The sequence below is a fragment of the Ranitomeya imitator genome, chromosome 10, assembly GCF_032444005.1.
Source record: "Ranitomeya imitator isolate aRanImi1 chromosome 10, aRanImi1.pri, whole genome shotgun sequence".
Lineage (NCBI taxonomy): Eukaryota > Metazoa > Chordata > Amphibia > Anura > Dendrobatidae > Ranitomeya > Ranitomeya imitator.
The window spans coordinates 175,539-198,807 of NC_091291.1; the positions used below are offsets into that span (position 1 = coordinate 175,539).

The following is a 23,269-nucleotide window of genomic DNA, read 5'->3' on the forward strand; positions in this document are numbered from 1 at the left end:
TGGCTGCTATATACTACGTGGCTGCTGTATACTACGTGGCTGTGCTATGTACTATGTGGCTGTGTTATATACTATATAATATGGTACTGAGGGGGTATAGAGCTGGAGTAACAGATCTACTCCCTCATTTGTATGCAAACCGATTTCAGATGAATTGACTGAACATGTAAAAATATTGCTGGAATTGTCTTTGAAAGAGCTACATGGGCATATACATAGATTTGGACCCCTTACTGATTCTCTATGTTACTTGCGAACATGTGCAGCACTTGCGGTTTTACTGCTAGCAGCGCTTTTTTTCCGTTGCTGCAAGTACCGCATTTACCGGATCGCGGCAAAACCGCAAGTGCGGCACATGTCTGCAAGTCCCACAGGGAATGAATGAGGCCGAACGCAGTGTTGCTGTAAGTGATGCGTTACATGGCAGATGCAGAAAAACTGCCCGTGCAGAGAAGCAGAGCGCCGGTGGACAGACACGGAAGGTAAGTATGTAGTGTTTGGTTTTTTTTACGTTTACGCTGGTAACCAGGGTAAACATCGGGTTACTAAGCACGGCCCTGCGCTTAGTAACCCGATATTTACCCTGGTTACCAGTGAAGACATCGCTGGATCGGCGTCACATACGCCGATTCAGCGATGTCTGCAGGGAGATCCAGCGACAAAATAAAGTGCTGGACTTTCCCCAGCGACCAACGATCTCCCAACAGGGGCCTGATCGTTGGTGTGACGGTACCTTTAGTCATAGTCACCAATGGGGGAGGCAGCACAAAAAGTGCCTAGGGCAGCAAAAACTCTAAATACGGCCCTGGGGGGAAACACACGGTATTAAGAAATGAGGTATGTGAACTTTTGATCAGGGTCATTTGAATGTTTTTGGTCATTATGATTTAAAACGAGAAAACAGTAGTTTGACAATAAATGGCTTCAACCAAACCACTAACCATGAGCAGAGAAAAGGTTTTGGCCTTATCATTCATATTCTCTGAAAAAAGGCCAAGAAAGCAAAAACTCTGCTGGGGTATGCAAACTTTTGAGCACAACTGTAACTCTGAGATTACAATATGTTTGGTTTTGGTCCTATGTAGTAAAGTATATTGGTACCTTCACTTTTGCTATATTATTATGTTCATTTTGAAATCTGTGTAAAATATTGTATTTTTGATGAAAGTTGAATTTTAACACAGAAACTTATTGATTATAGTCAATGCATTTTTAGGTACCAAAAAATAAATAACTGTTGAATAGTGATGAGAATGAAAAGTTAGTACTGAATAGCACGTAATATCGGTATATAGTGATGATGATATATTAAGGAACAGTAAAAAAAAAAGACATAATAGGGAGAAATGATTATTTTTTTTTAGGAATGATGGAGATGAGATTAATACATTGTATTGAATTGTGAACGTAATGATAGGTTAGGGTCTGCCAGGATCTGTGGTAGAAGACTGGGAGAAGAGGGTCTAACAGGATCTGTGGTAAAAGACTGGGAGATGAGGGTCTAATAGGATCTGTGGTAAAAGACAGGGAGAAGAGGGTCTGCCAGGATCTGTGGTAGAAGACTGGGAGAAGAGGGTCTGCTAGGATCTGTGGTAGAAGACTGGGAGAAGAGGGTCTAATAGGATCTGTGGTAAAAGACAGGGAGAAGAGGGTCTGCCAGGATCTGTGGTAGAAGACTGGGAGAAGAGGGTCTAACAGGATCTGTGGTAAAAGACTGGGAGATGAGGGTCTAATAGGATCTGTGGTAAAAGACTGGGAGAAGAGGGTCTAATAGGATCTGTGGTAAAAGACAGGGAGAAGAGGGTCTGCCAGGGTCTGTGGTAGAAGACTGGGAGAAGAGGGTCTAACAGGATCTGTGGTAAAAGACTGGGAGAAGAGGGTCTGCCAGGATCTGTGGTAAAAGACAGGGAGAAAAGGATCTGCCGGGATCTGCGGGAGAAGACTGGGAGAAGAGGGTCTGCCAGGATCTGTGGTAGAAGACAGAGAGAAGAGGATCTGCGGGAGAAGACTGGGAGAAGAGGGTCTGCCGGGATCTGTGGTAGAAGACTGGGAGAAGAGGGTCTGCCAGGATCTGTGGTAAAAGACAGGGAGAAGAGGATCTGCCGGGATCTGCGGGAGAAGAGGGTCTGCCAGGATCTGTGGTAAAAGACTGGGAGAAGAGGGTCTAATAGGATCTGTGGTAGAAGACTGGGAGAAGAGGGTCTGCCAGGATCTGTGGTAAAAGACAGGGAGAAGAGGATCTGCCGGGATCTGTGGGAGAAGAGGATCTGCCGGGATCTGCGGGAGAAGAGGATCTGCCGGGATCTGCGGGAGAAGAGGATCTGCCAGGATCTGTGGTAAAAGACAGGAAGAAGAGGATCTGCCGGGATCTGCGGGAGAAGACAGGGAGAAGAGGGTCTGCCAGGATCTGTGGTAAAAGACTGGGAGATGAGGGTCTAATAGGATCTGTGGTAAAAGACTGGGAGAAGAGGGTCTAATAGGATCTGTGGTAAAAGACAGGGAGAAGAGGGTCTGCCAGGATCTGTGGTAAAAGACTGGGAGAAGAGGGTCTGCCAGGATCTGTGGTAAAAGACTGGGAGATGAGGGTCTGCCAGGATCTGTGGTAAAAGACTGGGAGAAGAGGGTCTGCCGGGATCTGTGGTAAAAGATTGCGGGAGAAGAGGTTCTGCCGGGATCTGTGGTAAAAGACAGGGAGAAGAGGATCTGCCGGGATCTGTGGGAGAAGACTGGGAGAAGAGGGTCTGCCGGGATCTGTGGTAAAAGACAGGGAGAAGAGGATCTGCCGGGATCTGCGGGAGAAGACTGGGAGAAGAGGGTCTGCCGGGATCTGTGGTAAAAGATTGCGGGAGAAGAGGTTCTGCCGGGATCTGTGGTAAAAGACAGGGAGAAAAGGATCTGCCGGGATCTGCGGGAGAAGACTGGGAGAAGAGGGTCTGCCGGGATCTGTGGTAAAAGATTGCGGGAGAAGAGGTTCTGCCGGGATCTGTGGTAAAAGACAGGGAGAAGAGGATCTGCCGGGATCTGCGGGAGAAGACTGGGAGAAGAGGGTCTGCCAGGATCTGTGGTAGAAGACAGAGAGAAGAGGATCTGCGGGAGAAGACTGGGAGAAGAGGGTCTGCCGGGATCTGTGGTAGAAGACTGGGAGAAGAGGGTCTGCCAGGATCTGTGGTAAAAGACAGGGAGAAGAGGATCTGCCGGGATCTGCGGGAGAAGAGGGTCTGCCAGGATCTGTGGTAAAATACTGGGAGAAGAGGGTCTGCCGGGATCTGTGGTAAAAGACAGGGAGAAGAGGATCTGCCGGGATCTGTGGGAGAAGAGGATCTGCCGGGATCTGCGGGAGAAGAGGATCTGCCAGGATCTGCGGGAGAAGAGGATCTGCCAGGATCTGTGGTAAAAGACAGGAAGAAGAGGATCTGCCGGGATCTGCGGGAGAAGACAGGGAGAAGAGGATCTGTGGGGATCTCTGGTACGAGGCTGTGGGAGGAGAGAATCTGCTGGGATGTGGTAATGGAGAATGAAGATGCAGCGTGGGAGGGAAGCAGCCAGAAGCTCTCCGCAGCTGCTTCTTCTCTAAGAGAGGAAAGGTTATTACAGCTGTGTGCAGATTCTTGGTCACATGTGGGTAGAGACAAGATGAATGCCGCTCAGGTCCAGATGATGACCGAATTGTCAATGTGCAGGTTAATGTAGCTCGGAGATGGCCTACTCTTGCTGCCCTAAAGAAGCTCAGATTTTCAAGCAAGCAATGGGATCGTAAAGAAAACACATTTATGAGGTGGAAGGATGAAGCGATGGCCTGTGGCATCAATGAAGAGCACACGTCTAGCTTTATGGTGATGAACCAACATGGCTGCACTAACAGTACATCATCTCATCATGTAGAACACAGGCTGAGGGCAGAATGCATGCATCCAGGAAAAAGTGTCCCCATCGCCCTCGCCTGTTCCCTCCACTGGAACCATTTCTATGGTTACCACCACTCACCCATCTCCAGGTCTGGCTCACATCCTTAGAAATGCTCCTCTCGCCTCCTCCTCCTCCTCCTGCATCTCGGAGGGGATTCAATCACGACCAACTCTCCCCCTTTGCTTCCAGAGAAAATAAAAGAGAATTCGGTAACAAATACTGGGGCTAAGGTCCAATGTGAATGAGCAAGTATGGTTCCTGTCCTTAGTTCCTCAGTCCAGAGAAGTCAGAAGAAATAATGCTGCAAAGCAGGAGGCACCAATGTGTGCTCAGTGGGTGCAGGGCCCATAACAGAGGGGTGCAGGCCCCCCAAACCCTGCTGCCCCCCAGAGGTGACCAGATCCAGGTGCTGCATCCTGGGGTCCTCGTCTCACTGGTGGTGGATGCCTCTGGTCTCCAGATCTTCCTGCCCTCCCCCTGGCAGCTCTGTTTTCCGAGTGAAATAATTTCTCCTTTGTGATGTAATTATGGTTTCTAGTCACACAGCAGTGCAGGGAACCTCTCGCCGCTCGCCTTCCCCTCCATCCTTCTCTCGGCCAATGTCCTCTTGTTTTCTCTGTGCAGCTGCACTACGATTCCATCTTGCAAGAAAAGCCCATCATTCCCAGCCCGACACCCACCGCCAAATGAATGGATGCTTGCAGCAGCCTGCCCCCATCACAGTCCATGGAATCGCTCAATCTCCTCCTAGTAGTGGTGGGGAGGTCTGATGGCGGCCTGAAAATCTGCAGGACACCCCAATATCGCAGCCAAGGCCCCGGGGACCAGAAACAGACGTGCGGAGAAGCCTCCTTGGTTTAACCCCTTCTGTGCACTTCAGGGAACAAATTAAATCCCATTATCTAATTAGCCATTTCCAGCAGGAATAATTCTGATTGGTTGTCATGTTACTATTCGCGAAAATGAGGCGCAGAAGCGGCTGCAAGAGGAAGAGGGATCAAATCCATCTGTGTGGTACAGACCATGTTCCTCCTACCAGGAAGGCGGAGGCTGAAGCAAGAGATGACCTGTGTACATGGGAAGAGGGACAAGACGAAGAAAGGCCATGGGCATGGAGTACGCTGCAAAAAGCGCAAAGACAAAACGACGACGCAGAGACAAAACGACGACGCAGAGACAAAACGACGACGCAGAGACAAAACAACGACGCAGAGACAAAACGGCGCAGAGACAAAACGGTGCAGAGACAAAACAACGACGCAGAGACAAAACGACGCAGAGACAAAACGACGACGCAGAGACAAAACGACGACGCAGAGACAAAACGACGACGCAGAGACAAAACGACGACGCAGACACAAAACGACGGCGCAGAGACAAAACGGCGCAGAGACAAAACGACGACACAGAGACAAAACGACGACGCAGAGACAAAACGACGATGCAGAGACAAAACGACGCAGAGACAAAACGGCGCATAGACAAAACGACGACGCAGAGACAAAACGACGACGCAGAGACAAAACGGCGCAGAGACAAAACGACGCAGAGACAAAACGACGCAGAGACAAAACGGCAACGCCAATTTATATTATACGAAGCATTACCATCATGGGCGCTACAGAGTAAAGAGTCCACTATAGAAGCGCCATGATGGAATCCAAGTGTGTACGACGCCACATTATCTGTACGAGAGGATCTCAGAGGCTTCAGTGGCCTCCACCCTACTGACCACATCAGAGACCTTCACATACAGTTCACACATCAGGTTTTCAGTGTCAGGCTAAATCCGGCAAATTTTCAAAAAACCGGATCAGGTGAATGTTGCCGCCGGATCAGGCTTTTTTCCCATAGACTTGTATTAGTGCCGGATTGCACCAGATGACATTGCGTTTCGCCGGATCCGGCAAATCTGCCGCTTCCGGTTTCTTGAAAAAACGTCCACTGCAACGTTTTTGGTCTCCGGTGAAAAAGCCTAAAGTGCCGGATCCGGTGCTTACGGCTGTTTGCTAGAATGGAAGCCTATGGGAGCCAGAAGGTGCCGGATCCGGAAAAAAGCGGATCCGGCGGCCTGATCCGATTTTTTAAACCGAGCATGCTCCAAATTTCGTTTTTATCCAATAATCTAGATAGGCTGGCCGGATCCGTCAAAAGAACGGATCCGTCGCATCAGTTTTTCACAATCTGCGCCGGATCCAGTTTTTCCAACATTCGCCGGATTTAGCCTGACAATGAAAACTTGATGTGTGAAAGTAGCCTTATAGCAATCATTTATTACCTTTCATCAACGCATTGTAACATAACGTTTATTGGGACATGGCTCCTCTAATGTGCAAATACTATGTCTCCTGTGTCTCTCTGGTATCTCCCTAGTATAGCGCCAATGTCTCTAGTATCTCCATAGTATGTCTCCTGTGTCTCTCTGGTATCCCCCTAGTATAGCGCCAATGTCTCTAGTATCTCCATAGTATGTCTCCTGTGTCTCTCTGGTATCTCCCTAGTATAGCACCAATGTCTCTAGTATCTCCTCAGTATGTCTCCTGTGTCTCTCTGGTGTCTCCCTAGCATAGCGCCAATGTCTCTAGTATCTCCTCAGTATGTCTCCTGTGTCTCTCTGGTATCCCCCTAGTATAGCTCCAATGCCTCTAGTATCTCCTCAGTATGTCTCCTGTGTCTCTCTGGTATCTCCCTAGTATAGCGCCAATGTCTCTAGTATCTCCATAGTATGTCTCCTGCGTCTCTCTGGTATCTCCCTAGCATAGCGCCAATGTCTCTAGTATCTCCATAGTATGTCTCCTGTGTCTCTCTGGTATCTCCCTAGTATAGCGCCAATGTCTCTAGTATCTCCTCAGTATGTCTCCTGTGTCTCTCTGGTATCTCCCTAGCATAGCGCCAATGTCTCTAGTATCTCCTCAGTATGTCTCCTGTGTCTCTCTGGTATCTCCCTAGTATAGCGCCAATGTCTCTAGTATCTCCATAGTATGTCTCCTGCGTCTCTCTGGTATCTCCCTAGTATAGCGCCAATGTCTCTAGTATCTCCTCAGTATGTCTCCTGTGTCTCTCTGGTATCTCCCTAGTATAGCGCCAATGTCTCTAGTATCTCCTCAGTATGTCTCCTGTGTCTCTCTGGTATCTCTCTAGTATAGCGCTAATGCCTCTAGTATCTCCTCAGTATGTCTCCTGTGTCTCTCTGATATCTCCCTAGTATAGCGCCAATGTCTCTAGTATCTCCTCAGTATGTCTCCTGTGTCTCTCTGGTATCTCCCTAGTATAGCGCCAATGTCTCTAGTATCTCCTCAGTATGTCTCCTGTGTCTCTCTGGTATCTCTCTAGTATAGCGCTAATGCCTCTAGTATCTCCTCAGTATGTCTCCTGTGTCTCTCTGATATCTCCCTAGTATAGCGCCAATGCCTCTAGTATCTCCTCAGTATGTCTCCTGTGTCTCTCTGGTATCTCCCTAGTATAGCGCCAATGCCTCTAGTATCTCCTCAGTATGTCTCCTGTGTCTCTCTGGTATCTCCCTAGTATAGCGCCAATGTCTCTAGTATCTCCTCAGTATGTCTCCTGTGTCTCTCTGGTATCTCCCTAGTATAGCGCCAATGCCTCTAGTATCTCCTCAGTATGTCTCCTGTGTCTCTCTGGTATCTCCCTAGTATAGCGCCAATGCCTCTAGTATCTCCTCAGTATGTCTCCTGTGTCTCTCTGGTATCTCCCTAGCATAGCGCCAATGTCTCTAGTATCTCCTCAGTATGTCTCCTGTGTCTCTTTGGTATCTCCCTAGTATAGCGTAGCGCCAATGTCTCTAGTATCTCCATAGTATGTCTCCTGCGTCTCTCTGGTATCTCCCTAGTATAGCGCCAATGTCTCTAGTATCTCCTCAGTATGTCTCCTGTGTCTCTCTGGTATCTCCCTAGTATAGCGCCAATGTCTCTAGTATCTCCTCAGTATGTCTCCTGTGTCTCTCTGGTATCTCTCTAGTATAGCGCTAATGCCTCTAGTATCTCCTCAGTATGTCTCCTGTGTCTCTCTGGTATCTCCCTAGTATAGCGCCAATGCCTCTAGTATCTCCTCAGTATGTCTCCTGTGTCTCTCTGGTATCTCCCTAGTATAGCGCCAATGCATCTAGTATCTCCATAGTATCGAAAAAAGAACCTCAAGTATGAAGATCAAGACATATCATAAACACCAGTGTGAATATGTATAAGCATCCCAATTAAAATAGTAAAAACAGGGAAAGGTACGGTAAAATAAAATGGGGTGCGCTGTACCTGGAGGACCGGACACGTAGTTGGCAGAGGTAATTATATATATATATTTTCGGCCGCATTTTTTTCTCTGCACCTGGCAGCTTTTGTGACTCTGGGCTCATCTCTCACTATTTTTTGCACGCTATGTGTATCCTCTAGTTTATTATTTAGAGGTCTGCCTCTACCCTTGTTCACACTGGTTTGGACTATTGTGTCTTACACCTCTATTTTGCACTTTATTGCCAATGTGCACATTTTCATATTATTAGCGGTTATTATATTCGTACATGATTTTTATTACACTTTTTATATGTTTTTTAGTAGCCCTCACTTGGCTTGCTGAGTGCCTTTTTATTTTATTTTTTTCTATCATTTATGGCCATTTGTCTTATACATATATACAGTGGGGCAAAAAAGTATTTAGCCAGTCAGCAATAGTGCAAGTTCTACCACTTAAAAAGATGAGAGGCGTCTGTAATTTACATCATAGGTAGACCTCAACTATGGGAGACAAACTGAGAAAAAAAAATCCAGAAAATCACATTGTCTGTTTCTTTAACAATTTATTTGCATATTATGGTGGAAAATAAGTATTTGGTCAGAAACAAAATTTCATCTCAATACTTTGTAATATATCCTTTGTTGGCAATGACAGAGGTCAAAGTTTTCTGTAAGTCTTCACAAGGTTGCCACACACTGTTGTTGGTATGTTGGCCCATTCCTCCATGCAGATCTCCTCTAGAGCAATGATGTTTTTGGCTTTTCGCTTGGCAACACGGACTTTCAACTCCCTCCAAAGGTTTTCTATAGGGTTGAGATCTGGAGACTGGCTAGGCCACACCAGGACTTTGAAATGCTTCTTACGAAGCTACTCCTTCATTGCCCTGGCTGTGTGCTTTGGATCATTGTCATGTTGAAAGACCCAGTCACGTTTCATCTTCAATGCCCTTGCTGATGGAAGGAGGTTTGCACTCAAAATCTCACGATACATGGCCCCATTCATTCTTTCATGTACCCGTATCAGTCGTCCTGGCCCCTTTGCAGAGAAACAGCCCCAAAGCATGATGTTTCCACCACCATGCTTTACAGTAGGCATGGTGTTTGATGGATGCAACTCAGTATTCTTTTTCCTCCAAACACGACAAGTTGTGTTTCTACCAAACAGTTCCAGTTTGGTTTCATCAGACCATAGGACATTCTCCCAAAACTCCTCTGGATCATCCAAATGCTCTCTAGCAAACTTCAGACGGGCTCGGACATGTACTGGCTTAAGCAGTGGGACACGTCTGGCACTGCAGGATCTGAGTCCATGGTGGCGTAGTGTGTTACTTATGGTAGGCCTTGTTACATTGATCCCAGCTCTCTGCAGTTCATTCACTAGGTCCCCCCGCGTGGTTCTGGGATTTTTGCTCACCGTTCTTGTGATCATTCTGACCCCACGGGGTGGGATTTTGCATGGAGCCCCATATCGAGGGAGATTATCAGTGGTCTTGTATGTCTTCCATTTTCTAATTATTGCTCCCACTGTTGATTTCTTCACTCCAAGCTGGTTGGCTATTGCAGATTCAGTCTTCCCAGCCTGGTGCAGGGCTACAATTTTGTTTCTGGTGTCCTTTGACAGCTCTTTGGTCTTCACCAAAGTGGAGTTTGGAGTCAGACTGTTTGAGGGTGTGCACAGGTGTCTTTTTATACTGATAACAAGTTTAAACAGGTGCCATTACTACAGGTAATGAGTGGAGGAAAGAGGAGACTCTTAAAGAAGAAGTTACAGGTCTGTGAGAGCCAGAAATCTTGATTGTTCGTTTCTGACCAAATACTTATTTTCCACCATAATATGCAAATAAATTGTTAAAAAAACAGACAATGTGATTTTCTGGATTTTTTTTTCTCAGTTTGTCTCCCATAGTTGAGGTCTACCTATGATGTAAATTACAGACGCCTCTCATCTTTTTAAGTGGTGGAACTTGCACTATTGCTGACTGACTAAATACTTTTTTGCCCCACTGTATATATCATTTTCATACCTATATCGCCATCTATACACTCAGGATATATACATTGTTCTTTATTTCTCCAATAATATTCTTTAGTATTTTTTTACCCAGTCCTCTCTGTGTCCATTTTCAGTAATTGTTGCTATTTTTTGCTGCTGTATATTTTTATATATATATTTTTTGGTCCTCCAGTTACAGGCACACTTTTGTGATTGCCTATTGTTGCCCTGTATATTTATATATATTATATGTAATAAAGGCATTTTATTTTACCGTACCTTTCCCTGTTTTTACTATTTTAATTGGGATGCTTATACATATTCACACTGGTGTTTATGATATGTCTTGATCTTCATACTTGAGGTTCTTTGTTCTGTTCTTACACCGAATGGTCTGCCATTCATACACTAAGTAGTGGTCTTTTGGTATTTGCACATTGCACAATCTCTCTAAATATCATTATTCCAGCCCGGTTGTGGTCCGAATATTGGGAGTTATTTTTCTGATCGCTATTTTTGTTTCATTATCTCCATAGTATGTCTCCTGTGTCTCTCTGGTATCTCACTAGTATAGCGCCAATGCCTCTAGTATCTCCATAGTATGTCTCCTGTGTCTCTCTGGTATCTCTCTAGTATAGCGCCAATGCCTCTAGTATCTCCATAGTATGTCTCCTGTGTCTCTCTGGTATCTCACTAGTATAGCGCCAATGTCTCTAGTATCTCCATAGTATGTCTCCTGTGTCTCTCTGGTATCTCCCTAGTATAGCGCCAATGCCTCTAGTATCTCCATTGTATGTCTCCTGTGTCTCTCTGGTATCTCCCTAGTATAGCACCAATGTCTCTAGTATCTCCATAGTATGTCTCCTGTGTCTCTCTGATATCTCCCTAGTATAGCGCCAATGCCTCTAGTATCTCCATAGTATGTCTCCTGTGTCTCTCTGGTATCTCACTAGTATAGCGCCAATGTCTCTAGTATCTCCATAGTATGTCTCCTGTGTCTCTCTGGTATCTCCCTAGTATAGCGCCAATGTCTCTAGTATCTCCTCAGTATGTCTCCTGTATCTCTCTGGTATCTCCCTAGTATAGCGCCAATGCCTCTAGTATCTCCATAATATGTCTCCTGTATCTCTCTGGTATCTCCCTAGTATAGCGCCAATGTCTCTAGTATCTCCTCAGTATGTCTCCTGTGTCTCTCTGGTATCTCACTAGTATAGCGCCAATGCCTCTAGTATCTCCATAGTATGTCTCCTGTGTCTCTCTGGTATCTCCCTAGTATAGCGCCAATGCCTCTAGTATCTCCATAGTATGTCTCCTGTGTCTCTCTGGTATCTCCCTAGTATAGCACCAATGTCTCTAGTATCTCCTCAGTATGTCTCCTGTGTCTCTCTGATATCTCACTAGTATAGCGCTAATGCCTCTAGTATCTCCTCAGTATGTCTCCTGTGTCTCTCTGGTATCTCCCTAGTATAGCGCCAATGTCTCTAGTATCTCCATAGTATGTCTCCTGTGTCTCTCTGGTATCCCCCTAGTATAGCACCAATGTCTCTAGTATCTCCTCAGTATGTCTCCTGTGTCTCTCTGGTATCTCACTAGTATAGCGCCAATGCCTCTAGTATCTCCATAGTATGTCTCCTGTGTCTCTCTGGTATCTCCCTAGTATAGCACCAATGTCTCTAGTATCTCCTCAGTATGTCTCCTGTGTCTCTCTGGTATCTCCCTAGTATAGCACCAATGCCTCTAGTATCTCCTCAGTATGTCTCCTGTGTCTCTCTGGTATCTCACTAGTATAGTGCCAATGTCTCTAGTATCTCCATAGTATGTCTCCTGTGTCTCTCTGGTATCTCCCTAGTATAGCACCAATGTCTCTAGTATCTCCTCAGTATGTCTCCTGTGTCTCTCTGGTATCTCACTAGTATAGCGCCAATGCCTCTAGTATCTCCATAGTATGTCTCCTGTGTCTCTCTGGTATCTCACTAGTATAGCGCCAATGTCTCTAGTATCTCCATAGTATGTCTCCTGTGTCTCTCTGGTATCCCCCTAGTATAGCGCCAATGTCTCTAGTATCTCCTCAGTATGTCTCCTGTGTCTCTCTGGTATCTCACTAGTATAGCGCTAATGCCTCTAGTATCTCCTCAGTATGTCTCCTGTATCTCTCTGGTATCTCCCTAGTATAGCGCCAATGTCTCTAGTATCTCCTCAGTATGTCTCCTGTGTCTCTCTGGTATCTCTCTAGTATAGCGCCAATGCCTCTAGTATCTCCATAGTATGTCTCCTGTGTCTCTCTGGTATCTCCCTAGTATAGCACCAATGTCTCTAGTATCTCCTCAGTATGTAACATAGTAACATAGTAACATAGTTAGTAAGGCCGAAAAAAGACATTTGTCCATCCAGTTCAGCCTATATTCCATCATAATAAATACCCAGATCTACGTCCTTCTACAGAACCTAATAATTGTATGATACAATATTGTTCTGCTCCAGGAAGACATCCAGGCCTCTCTTGAACCCCTCGACTGAGTTCGCCATCACCACCTCCTCAGGCAAGCAATTCCAGATTCTCACTGCCCTAACAGTAAAGAATCCTCTTCTATGTTGGTGGAAAAACCTTCTCTCCTCCAGACGCAAAGAATGCCCCCTTGTGCCCGTCACCTTCCTTGGTATAAACAGATCCTCAGCGGGATATTTGTATTGTCCCCTTATATACTTATACATGGTTATTAGATCGCCCCTCAGTCGTCTTTTTTCTAGACTAAATAATCCTAATTTCGCTAATCTATCTGGGTATTGTAGTTCTCCCATCCCCTTTATTAATTTTGTTGCCCTCCTTTGTACTCTCTCTAGTTCCATTATATCCTTCCTGAGCACCGGTGCCCAAAACTGGACACAGTACTCCATGTGCGGTCTAACTAGGGATTTGTACAGAGGCAGTATAATGCTCTCATCATGTGTATCCAGACGTCTTTTAATGCACCCCATGATCCTGTTTGCCTTGGCAGCTGCTGCCTGGCACTGGCTGCTCCAGGTAAGTTTATCATTAACTAGGATCCCCAAGTCCTTCTCCCTGTCAGATTTACCCAGTGGTTTCCCGTTCAGTGTGTAATGGTGATATTGATTCCCTCTTCCCATGTGTATAACCTTACATTTATCATTGTTAAACCTCATCTGCCACCTTTCAGCCCAAGTTTCCAACTTATCCAGATCCATCTGTAGCAGAATACTATCTTCTCTTGTATTAACTGCTTTACATAGTTTTGTATCATCTGCAAATATCGATATTTTACTGTGTAAACCTTCTACCAGATCATTAATGAATATGTTGAAGAGAACAGGTCCCAATACTGACCCCTGCGGTACCCCACTGGTCACAGCGACCCAGTTAGAGACTATACCATTTATAACCACCCTCTGCTTTCTATCACTAAGCCAGTTACTAACCCATTTACACACATTTTCCCCCAGACCAAGCATTCTCATTTTGTGTACCAACCTCTTGTGCGGCACGGTATCAAACACTTTGGAAAAATCGAGATATACCACGTCCAATGACTCACCGTGGTCCAGCCTATAGCTTACCTCTTCATAAAAACTGATTAGATTGGTTTGACAGGAGCGATTTCTCATAAACCCATGCTGATATGGAGTTAAACAGTTATTCTCATTGAGATAATCCAGAATAACATCCCTCAGAAACCCTTCAAATATTTTACCAACAATAGAGGTTAGACTTACTGGCCTATAATTTCCAGGTTCACTTTTAGAGCCCTTTTTGAATATTGGCACCACATTTGCTATGCGCCAGTCTTGCGGAACAGACCCTGTCGCTATAGAGTCACTAAAAATAAGAAATAATGGTTTATCTATTACATTACTTAGTTCTCTTAGTACTCGTGGGTGTATGCCATCCGGACCCGGAGATTTATCTATTTTAATCTTATTTAGCCGGTTTCGCACCTCTTCTTGGGTTAGATTGGTGACCCTTAATATAGGGTTTTCATTGTTTCTTGGGATTTCACCTAGCATTTCATTTTCCACCGTGAATACCGTGGAGAAGAAGGTGTTTAATATGTTAGCTTTTTCCTCGTCATCTACAACCATTCTTTCCTCACTATTTTTTAAGGGGCCTACATTTTCAGTTTTTATTCTTTTACTATTGATATAGTTGAAGAACAGTTTGGGATTAGTTTTACTCTCCTTAGCAATGTGCTTCTCTGTTTCCTTTTTGGCAGCTTTAATTAGTTTTTTAGATAAAGTATTTTTCTCCCTATAGTTTTTTAGAGCTTCAATGGTGCCATCCTGCTTTAGTAGTGCAAATGCTTTCTTTTTACTGTTAATTGCCTGTCTTACTTCTTTGTTTAGCCACATTGGGTTTTTCCTATTTCTAGTCCTTTTATTCCCACAAGGTATAAACCGCTTACACTGCCTATTTAGGATGTTCTTAAACATTTCCCATTTATTATATGTATTCTTATTTCTGAGGATATTGTCCCAGTCTACCAGATTAAGGGCATCTCTAAGCTGTTCAAACTTTGCCTTCCTAAAGTTCAATGTTTTTGTGACTCCCTGACAAGTCCCCCTAGTGAAAGACAGGTGAAACTGCACAATATTGTGGTCGCTATTTCCTAAATGCCCGACCACCTGCAGATTTGTTATTCTGTCAGGTCTATTAGATAGTATTAGGTCTAAAAGTGCTGCTCCTCTGGTTGGATTCTGCACCAATTGTGAAAGATAATTTTTCTTGGTTATTAGCAGAAACCTGTTGCCTTTATGGGTTTCACAGGTTTCTGTTTCCCAGTTAATATCCGGGTAGTTAAAGTCCCCCATAACCAGGACCTCATTATGGGTTGCAGCTTCATCTATCTGCTTTAGAAGTAGACTTTCCATGCTTTCTGTTATATTTGGGGGTTTGTAACAGACCCCAATGAGAATTTTGTTACCATTTTTCCCTCCATCAATTTCAACCCATATGGACTCGACATCCTCATTCCCTTTGCTAATATCCTCCCTTAAAGTGGACTTTAGACAAGACTTTACATAGAGACAAACCCCTCCTCCTCTCCGAATTTTACGATCCTTTCTAAACAGACTGTAACCCTGTAAGTTAACTGCCCAGTCATAGCTTTCATCTAACCATGTCTCGGTTATTCCCACTATGTCAAAGTTACCTGTAGATATTTCTGCTTCTAGTTCTTCCATCTTGTTTGTCAGGCTTCTGGCGTTTGCGAGCATGCAGTTTAGAGGATTTTGTTTTGTTCCAATCTCCTCACTGTGGATTGTTTTAGAAATGTTCTTACCTCCCTTCAGAGTATGTTTTCCTGGGTCGTCTTTGTTCGAGTCTAATGTTTTTCTTCCCGTCCCCTCTTCTTCTAGTTTAACGCCCTCCTGATGAGTGTAGCGAGTCTTCTGGCGAATATGTGTTTCCCAGGTTTGTTGAGGTGTAGTCCGTCTCTGGCGAGGAGTCCATCATACCAGTAATTCACACCGTGGTCCAGGAATCCAAATCCTTGTTGTCTGCACCATCGTCTTAGCCAGTTGTTTGCATCAAGGATCCTGTTCCATCTCCTGGTGCCATGCCCGTCTACTGGAAGGATAGAAGAAAAAACTACCTGTGCATCCAGTTCCTTTACTTTCTTCCCCAACTCTTCAAAGTCCTTGCAGATTGTCGGTAGGTCCTTCCTTGCCGTGTCATTGGTGCCAACATGTATCAGAAGAAATGGGTGGACGTCCTTGGAGCTGAAGAGCTTTGGTATCCTATCGGTCACATCCTTGATCATCGCACCTGGAAGGCAGCATACTTCTCTTGCAGTTATGTCCGGTCTGCAGATGGCTGCTTCTGTGCCTCTCAGTAGTGAGTCTCCCACCACCACCACTCTTCGTTGCTTCTTGGCTGTACTTTTTGCTGTCACTTGTTGCTGTGTGCCCTTTTCTTTTTTGCTTGCTGGTATTGCTTCATTCTTAGGTGTGCCATCTTCATCCTCTACAAAGATTTGATATCGGTTCTTCAGTTGTGTGGTTGGTGATTTCTCCATGGTCTTCTTGCTTCTTTTGGTCACATGCTTCCACTCATCTGCTTTTGGAGGTTCTCTGACACTTTTTTCACCTTCTGTGACCAGTAGAGATGCTTCTGTTCTGTCTAGAAAGTCTTCATTCTCTTTGATGAGTTTTAAAGTTGCTATTCTTTCTTCCAGACCCCGCACCTTTTCTTCTAAAAGGGCCACTAGTCTACACTTCTGACAGGTGAAATTGGATTCTTCTTCTGGTCGATCTGTGAACATGTAGCACATGCTGCAGCTCACCATGTAGGTTGTCACATCTGCCATGTTGCTCCTAGATCCTGCTGACTTGCTGTGTGTTTTCCTTCTTGTGTAATCTACTCAGCCAAGCTCTCTTGCAATAATGTCCTACAGGCAAAAATTAGCCTCCTGAAGCTTGAATCCCTGGTTTGGTGATGCTTTCGAAGCAGCTGGTCCCGGCTGTACCCAACGATCTTCTAGCTTAGGGAGACTTCGCTTCTCCCAGAAGGCACCTGGAATATGCAAATTAGCCTCCTGAAGCTTGAATCCCTGGTTTGGTGATGCTTTCGAAGCAGCTGGTCCCGGCTGTACCCAACGATCTTCTAGCTTAGGGAGACTTCGCTTCTCCCAGAAGGCACCTGGAATATGCAAATTAGCCTCCTGAAGCTTGAATCCCTGGTTTGGTGATGCTTTCGAAGCAGCTGGTCCCGGCTGTACCCAACGATCTTCTAGCTTAGGGAGACTTCGCTTCTCCCAGAAGGCACCTGGAATATGCAAATTAGCCTCCTGAAGCTTGAATCCCTGGTTTGGTGATGCTTTCGAAGCAGCTGGTCCCGGCTGTACCCAACGATCTTCTAGCTTAGGGAGACTTCGCTTCTCCCAGAAGGCACCTGGAATATGCAAATTAGCCTCCTGAAGCTTGAATCCCTGGTTTGGTGATGCTTTCGAAGCAGCTGGTCCCGGCTGTACCCAACGATCTTCTAGCTTAGGGAGACTTCGCTTCTCCCAGAAGGCACCTGGAATATGCAAATTAGCCTCCTGAAGCTTGAATCCCTGGTTTGGTGATGCTTTCGAAGCAGCTGGTCCCGGCTGTACCCAACGATCTTCTAGCTTAGGGAGACTTCGCTTCTCCCAGAAGGCACCTGGAATATGCAAATTAGCCTCCTGAAGCTTGAATCCCTGGTTTGGTGATGCTTTCGAAGCAGCTGGTCCCGGCTGTACCCAACGATCTTCTAGCTTAGGGAGACTTCGCTTCTCCCAGAAGGCACCTGGAATATGCAAATTAGCCTCCTGAAGCTTGAATCCCACAGTATGTCTCCTGTGTCTCTCTGGTATCTCCCTAGTATAGCGCCAATGTCTCTAGTATCTCCTCAGTATGTCTCCTGTGTCTCTCTGGTATCTCCCTAGTATAGCGCCAATGCCTCTAGTATCTCCATAGTATGTCTCCTGTGTCTCTCTGGTATCTCCCTAGTATAGCGCCAATGCCTCTAGTATCGCCATAGTATGTCTCCTGTGTCTCTCTGGTATCTCCCTAGTATAGCGCAAATGCCTCTAGTATCTCCATAGTATGTCTCCTGTGTCTCTCTGGTATCTCACTAGTATAGCGCCAATGTCTCTAGTATCTCCTCAGTATGTCTCCTGTGTCTCTGTGGTATCTCCCTAGTATAGCACCAATGCCTCTAGTATCTCCTCAGTATGTCTCCTGTGTCTCTCTGGTATCCCCGTAGTATAGCGCCAATGCCTCTAGTATCTCCATAGTATGTCTCCTGTGTCTCTGTGGTATCCCCCTAGTATAGCGCCAATGCCTCTAGTATCTCCTCAGTATGTCTCCTGTGTCTCTCTGATATCTCCCTAGTATAGCGCCAATGTCTCTAGTATCTCCTTAGTATGTCTCCTGTGTCTCTGTGGTATCTCCCTAGTATAGTGCCAATGTCTCTAGTATCTCCATAGTATGTCTCCTGTGTCTCTCTGGTATCCCCCTAGTATAGCGCCAATGTCTCTAGTATCTCCATAGTATGTCTCCTGTGTCTCTCTGGTATCTCCCTAGTATAGCACCAATGTCTCTAGTATCTCCTCAGTATGTCTCCTGTGTCTCTCTGGTGTCTCCCTAGTATAGCACCAATGTCTCTAGTATCTCCTCAGTATGTCTCCTGTGTCTCTCTGGTATCCCCCTAGTATAGCTCCAATGTCTCTAGTATCTCCATAGTATGTCTCCAGTGTCTCTCTGGTATCTCCCTAGTATAGCACCAATGTCTCTAGTATCTCCTCAGTATGTCTCCTGTGTCTCTCTGGTATCCCCCTAGTATAGCTCCAATGTCTCTAGTATCTCCATAGTATGTCTCCTGTGTCTCTCTGGTATCTCCCTAGTATAGCGCCAATGCCTCTAGTATCTCCTCAGTATGTCTCCTGTGTCTCTCTGGTATCTCCCTAGTATAGCGCCAATGTCTCTAGTATCTCCTCAGTATGTCTCCTGTGTCTCTCTGGTATCTCCCTAGTATAGCGCCAATGCCTCTAGTATCTCCATAGTATGTCTCCTGTGTCTCTCTGGTATCTCCCTAGTATAGCACCAATGCCTCTAGTATCTCCTCAGTATGTCTCCTGTGTCTCTCTGGTATCTCCCTAGTATAGCGCCAATGCCTCTAGTATCTCCATAGTATGTCTCCTGTATCTCTCTGGTATCTCCCTAGTATAGCGCCAATGCCTCTAGTATCTCCATAGTATGTCTCCTGTGTCTCTCTGGTATCTCCCTAGTATAGCACCAATGCCTCTAGTATCTCCTCAGTATGTCTCCTGTGTCTCTCTGGTATCTCCCTAGTATAGCGCTAATGCCTCTAGTATCTCCTCAGTATGTCTCCTGTGTCTCTCTGGTATCTCCCTAGTATAGCGCTAATGCCTCTAGTATCTCCTCAGTATGTCTCCTGTGTCTCTCTGGTATCTCCCTAGTATAGCGCCAATGCTTCAAGTAGGGTTGAGCAACTTTTAGTTTTTTAGGGTCGAGTCGGGTTTCTCTAAACCCTACTATCTCAAACGTCGAGTCGAGTGGAATCGGCCGATTATCGCGAAAAGTCGGGGATCGACCGAAACACGAAACCCAATGCAAGTCAATGGGGGAGCATAGTCGGCACTGAGTGGAGGCCAGGAAAACATGTACAGTGCCCATTTTAATGGCAAAAACATACATTCTTGTTACTGAAGCTTGTCAATCTTAATTTAACTTATAATAATAGTAAGGCATTGGAAATTGGGGGTCATTTGGCTAAAGTTGTGGGGGGTAGGGCTGGTTCAAGTATTTAGTGGGCCCAGGAAATCTGGACCACGTCACGGCAGTGGAGCAGGGAGAGGTAAGTATTTCAACTTTGCAAGTGCTGTGATCCTGAGCAAGCAGGGGGGGCCCACTCGTTGGCATTGGCACTGGCACAGGGTCCCTGTTGTGAATTCTGTTATCGAACTCCCTCCTGTGGTCATGAATGGTACTTCGGCGAGTTCTGTCCATGGACTCCCTCTGGTGGCTGTGAGTGGAGCTGCTGCTTCTGAGGTTCCTTCCACAGGTGACTTAGTTTATTCTTTGGCTGGCTGCTCTATTTAACTCCACTCAGATCGTTACTCCATGTCAGCTGTCAATGTTCTTGTACTGGTTCAGTTCGCTCTTGGATCTTTCTGTCTACTTCAGCAGAAGCTAAGTCCCTGCTAGTTAATTATTTGTTCATTGTGGTCTTGTCCAGCTTGCTATCATGATTTTGCTTTGCTAGCTGGAAGCTCTGGGAGGCAGAGTGGCACCTCCGCACCGTGAGTCGGAGCGGAGGTCTTTTTGCACACTCTGCGTGGTCTTTTTGTAGTTTTTTGTGCTGACCGCAAAGTTACCTTTCCTATCCTCAGTCTGTTTAGTAAGTCTGGCCTCCCTTTGCTGAAACCTGTTTCATTTCTGTGTTTGTGACTTTCATCTTAACTCACAGTCAATATATGTGGGGGGCTGCCTTTTTCTTTGGGGAATTTCTCTGAGGCAAGGTAGGCTTTATTTTCTATCTCTAGGGCTAGTTAGCTCTTAGGCTGTGAAGAGGCGTCTAGGCAGAGTTAGGTACGCTCCACGGCTATTTCTAGTGTGTGTGATAGGATTAGGGGTTGCGGTCAGCAGAGCTCCCACTTCCCAGAGCTTGTCCTTTGTTAGTTTAACCATCAGGTCGTTTCGGGTGCTCCTAACCACCAGGTCCATAACAGGCCCCTCAAAGTACGGCGGTGTGTTTGCACGGCAGGGGCGCCTCCCACCGGCAGCGACACTTTTGCGTACTATGAGGGGCCCTGTGCCAGTGACGTCGCCAAAGAGTATTCCTCCCTCCACCTGATGAAGGAACCTGCACTTTCATCTGTACCTTCCTTTTTGTCCCTGTGTAAGGTGGTATGGTATGCGGGAAGAGGAACCTGACTTTCAGCAGGGTCACAATCTTGCTGTGTAGCGTGCACAAGGAATGTTGTGTTATGGGTCAATGTACCAGCAGACTCATCTATCACTGGCTGGGCAATGGGCAGGATGAGGAGGAAACACAGATATAGGCCCAAAGAATAAAGTGGGCTAAATGCATTTCAAAATTGCTAACAGGACTAACCGGGCGGCATTGCTTTGTTCAGTGGAGGACAACTGTAATGAGAGGCTGACACAGAGAGTAGGCCCAAATCAGTAAGTAGGCTAAATGCAGTTCAAAATTGGTAACAGAAGTAAACAGGCGGCACTGGTTTGTTCAGTGGAGGAGAACATCAAGGAGCGGCAGACACCGATAGTAGGCCCCAACCCAACTAGTAGGCCAAATGCAGTCTAACATTAACAACTACTTAACGAGAGCCTGAAAATGGAATTTCAGGACAGGAAACCAGGAGAACAGCAAGAAGCGGCAGACACTGTTAGTAGGCCCCAACCCAACTAGTAGGCCAAATGCAGTTGTTCCATTTAACAACTATTTAACAAGAGCCTGAAGATAGAAGCTCAGGAAAGGCAACCAGGAGAACACCTTGGAGCGGCAGACACTGTTAGTAGGCCCCAACCAAACTAGTAGCCCCACTGCAGTTTTAAAATTCCGATAGGCTGAAAACCTGATAATTGCAGGTCATTTTGTTAAAGAGGACAGCTGTATTGAGTGGCGCAGCCAGACACTGCAAGTAGGCCTTACACCACAAAGTTGGCTCGACGCAGGTTTAAAAAAGGTTACATGGGTACAAGGTCTTCATTGGTGTGCTCAGTGGAGGACAATTGGAAGGAGGGACCGCAGAAAGACTTAGTAGGCCTAAAATAACAAAATAGGCTCTATGCAGCTTCGATTATGTGGCAACCTGGAAAACACCTTGGAGCGGGAGACACCGTCTCTACAAGCCAGACCCAACTTGTAGGCCTAATGCAGTGTTGTTTCAACAACTACTTAACGAGAGCTAGAAGATAGAAGCTATGGAGAGGCAACCTGGAGAACACCATGGAGAGGCAACCTGGAGAACACCTTGGAGCGGCAGACACCGTCTCTACAACCCAGACCCAACTTGTAGGCCTAATGCAGTGTTGTTTCAACAACTATTTAACAAGAGCATGAAGATTGAAGCTATGGAGAGGCAACCTGGAGAACACCTTGGAGCGGGAGACACCGTGTCTACAACCCAGACCCAACTTGTAGGCTTAATGCAGTGTTGTTTCAACAACTATTTAACAAGAGCATGAAGATTGAAGCTATGGAGAGGCAACCTGGAGAACACCTTGCAGCGGGAGACACCGTCTCTACAACCCAGACCCAACGCAGCCTACAAGACAAGCCAGCCACAGCCTACCAGGCACAGAGCCAGGCCAGCCGGTCTCACTGTCTTCTTCTGGGAGCCCTCCCTCGCATCGTCAGTGCTATGAGGTAAATATAAATATTTTTTTCTTTTTGGTGATGTTCACCTAACAATATGCATTAATTTTTGTTTAACCCCTTCAAGTCACAGTCCTTTTTCAGTTTTGCATTTTCATTTTTTGCTCCCCTCCTTCCCAAAGCCATAACTTTTTTATTTTTCTGTCAATATGGTCATGTGAGAGCTTATTTTTTGTGGGACAATTTGTACTTTTGAATGCCACCATTGGTTTTCCCATGTCGTGTACTAGAAAACAGGGAAAAAAATTTAAAGTGTGGTGAAAAAAACTGCAATCCTACAAAAAACTGCAATCCTACACTTGTTTTTTGTTTGGCTTTTTTTGCTAGGTTCAATAAATGCTAAAACTGACATTATGAATCCAAAGGTCATTACGAGTTCATAGACACCATACATGTGTAGGTTCCAGGGTGGATAAAAATCAATGTTTTTTTTTTATTTTTTAAATCAAAAAAATCGGATTTTTTTTATTTAAATCGGATTTTTTTTATTTAAATCGGATTTTTTTCAATAAACTGCTTTTTGAGGAAAATATTTTACCTGGTTCTTCCATCATGAGATAAAGCTGAGCTGTTTAACTCAGTAGAATAAAGGCTGTATATGTGTAACATTCACAATGCCATGCTCTTCCAGAGGTTTCTGTAGGATTAGTGGGCAGTTTCTCTCCTATATTATCACAGACGCTCGCTTTACTTACGCAGTTCTCAAAACTGAATTTGACTCCGCAGAGGTCCCAGCCTCTTCTTCACGGCAAAAATGTTACAACATGAACAGAGTTGAGAAAAAGACCTTAATCCTATTGTTCTACAAACCTATGAATACAGAATCAACCCCTTCAGTGCCAAGTCCAAGAAGTTAGACAATATGTTTCTGATTGTTTGGAGTGGAATAGATCTGCACAACACAAGAAGAATGTGAATCTAAGTGTGAGGAGGAGGAAGGGCAAGCAGACAAGAAAATGAAAGTGAAACTTTCAGCACAATACTGCAGCATAGCCACAGACAGACAAGTCTGGATCTGTTTGTGTGTACGATCTGAGGTTTATTACATTCTTTCCTTATAATGGCAGCAGGCCGTAAAAGAGACCCAGTTTGGGAATATTTTAATGAAGCTCCTTCGCCTATCGGTAAGGCAGGCACGTGTGCAAAATGCAAACGATGCAACAAAGAGATGCAAGGCCTGGTGGCGCGAATGAGGCAACATCATGAGAAGTGCGGTGATGAAGATGA

At 45.4% G+C, this 23,269-nt stretch overlaps 1 protein-coding gene across 9 annotated transcripts in view; it reads right to left on the reverse strand.

Moving 5' to 3' along the window:
• Positions 1-23,269, reverse strand: part of LRRC4B (leucine rich repeat containing 4B) — a 349,600-nt gene that overhangs the window by 83,408 nt on the left and 242,923 nt on the right. The window contains exon 1 of one of the 9 annotated variants that reach the window (XM_069742772.1): positions 3,985-5,046. The exons of 6 other annotated variants lie outside the window; for them this stretch is intronic. The gene's annotated coding sequence lies outside the window, so the exon portion shown is untranslated. Of the gene's footprint in view, positions 1-3,984; positions 5,047-23,269 lie in introns of those variants that run through there. 2 more of the 9 variants (XM_069742773.1, XM_069742777.1) reach the window with 2 other exon arrangements.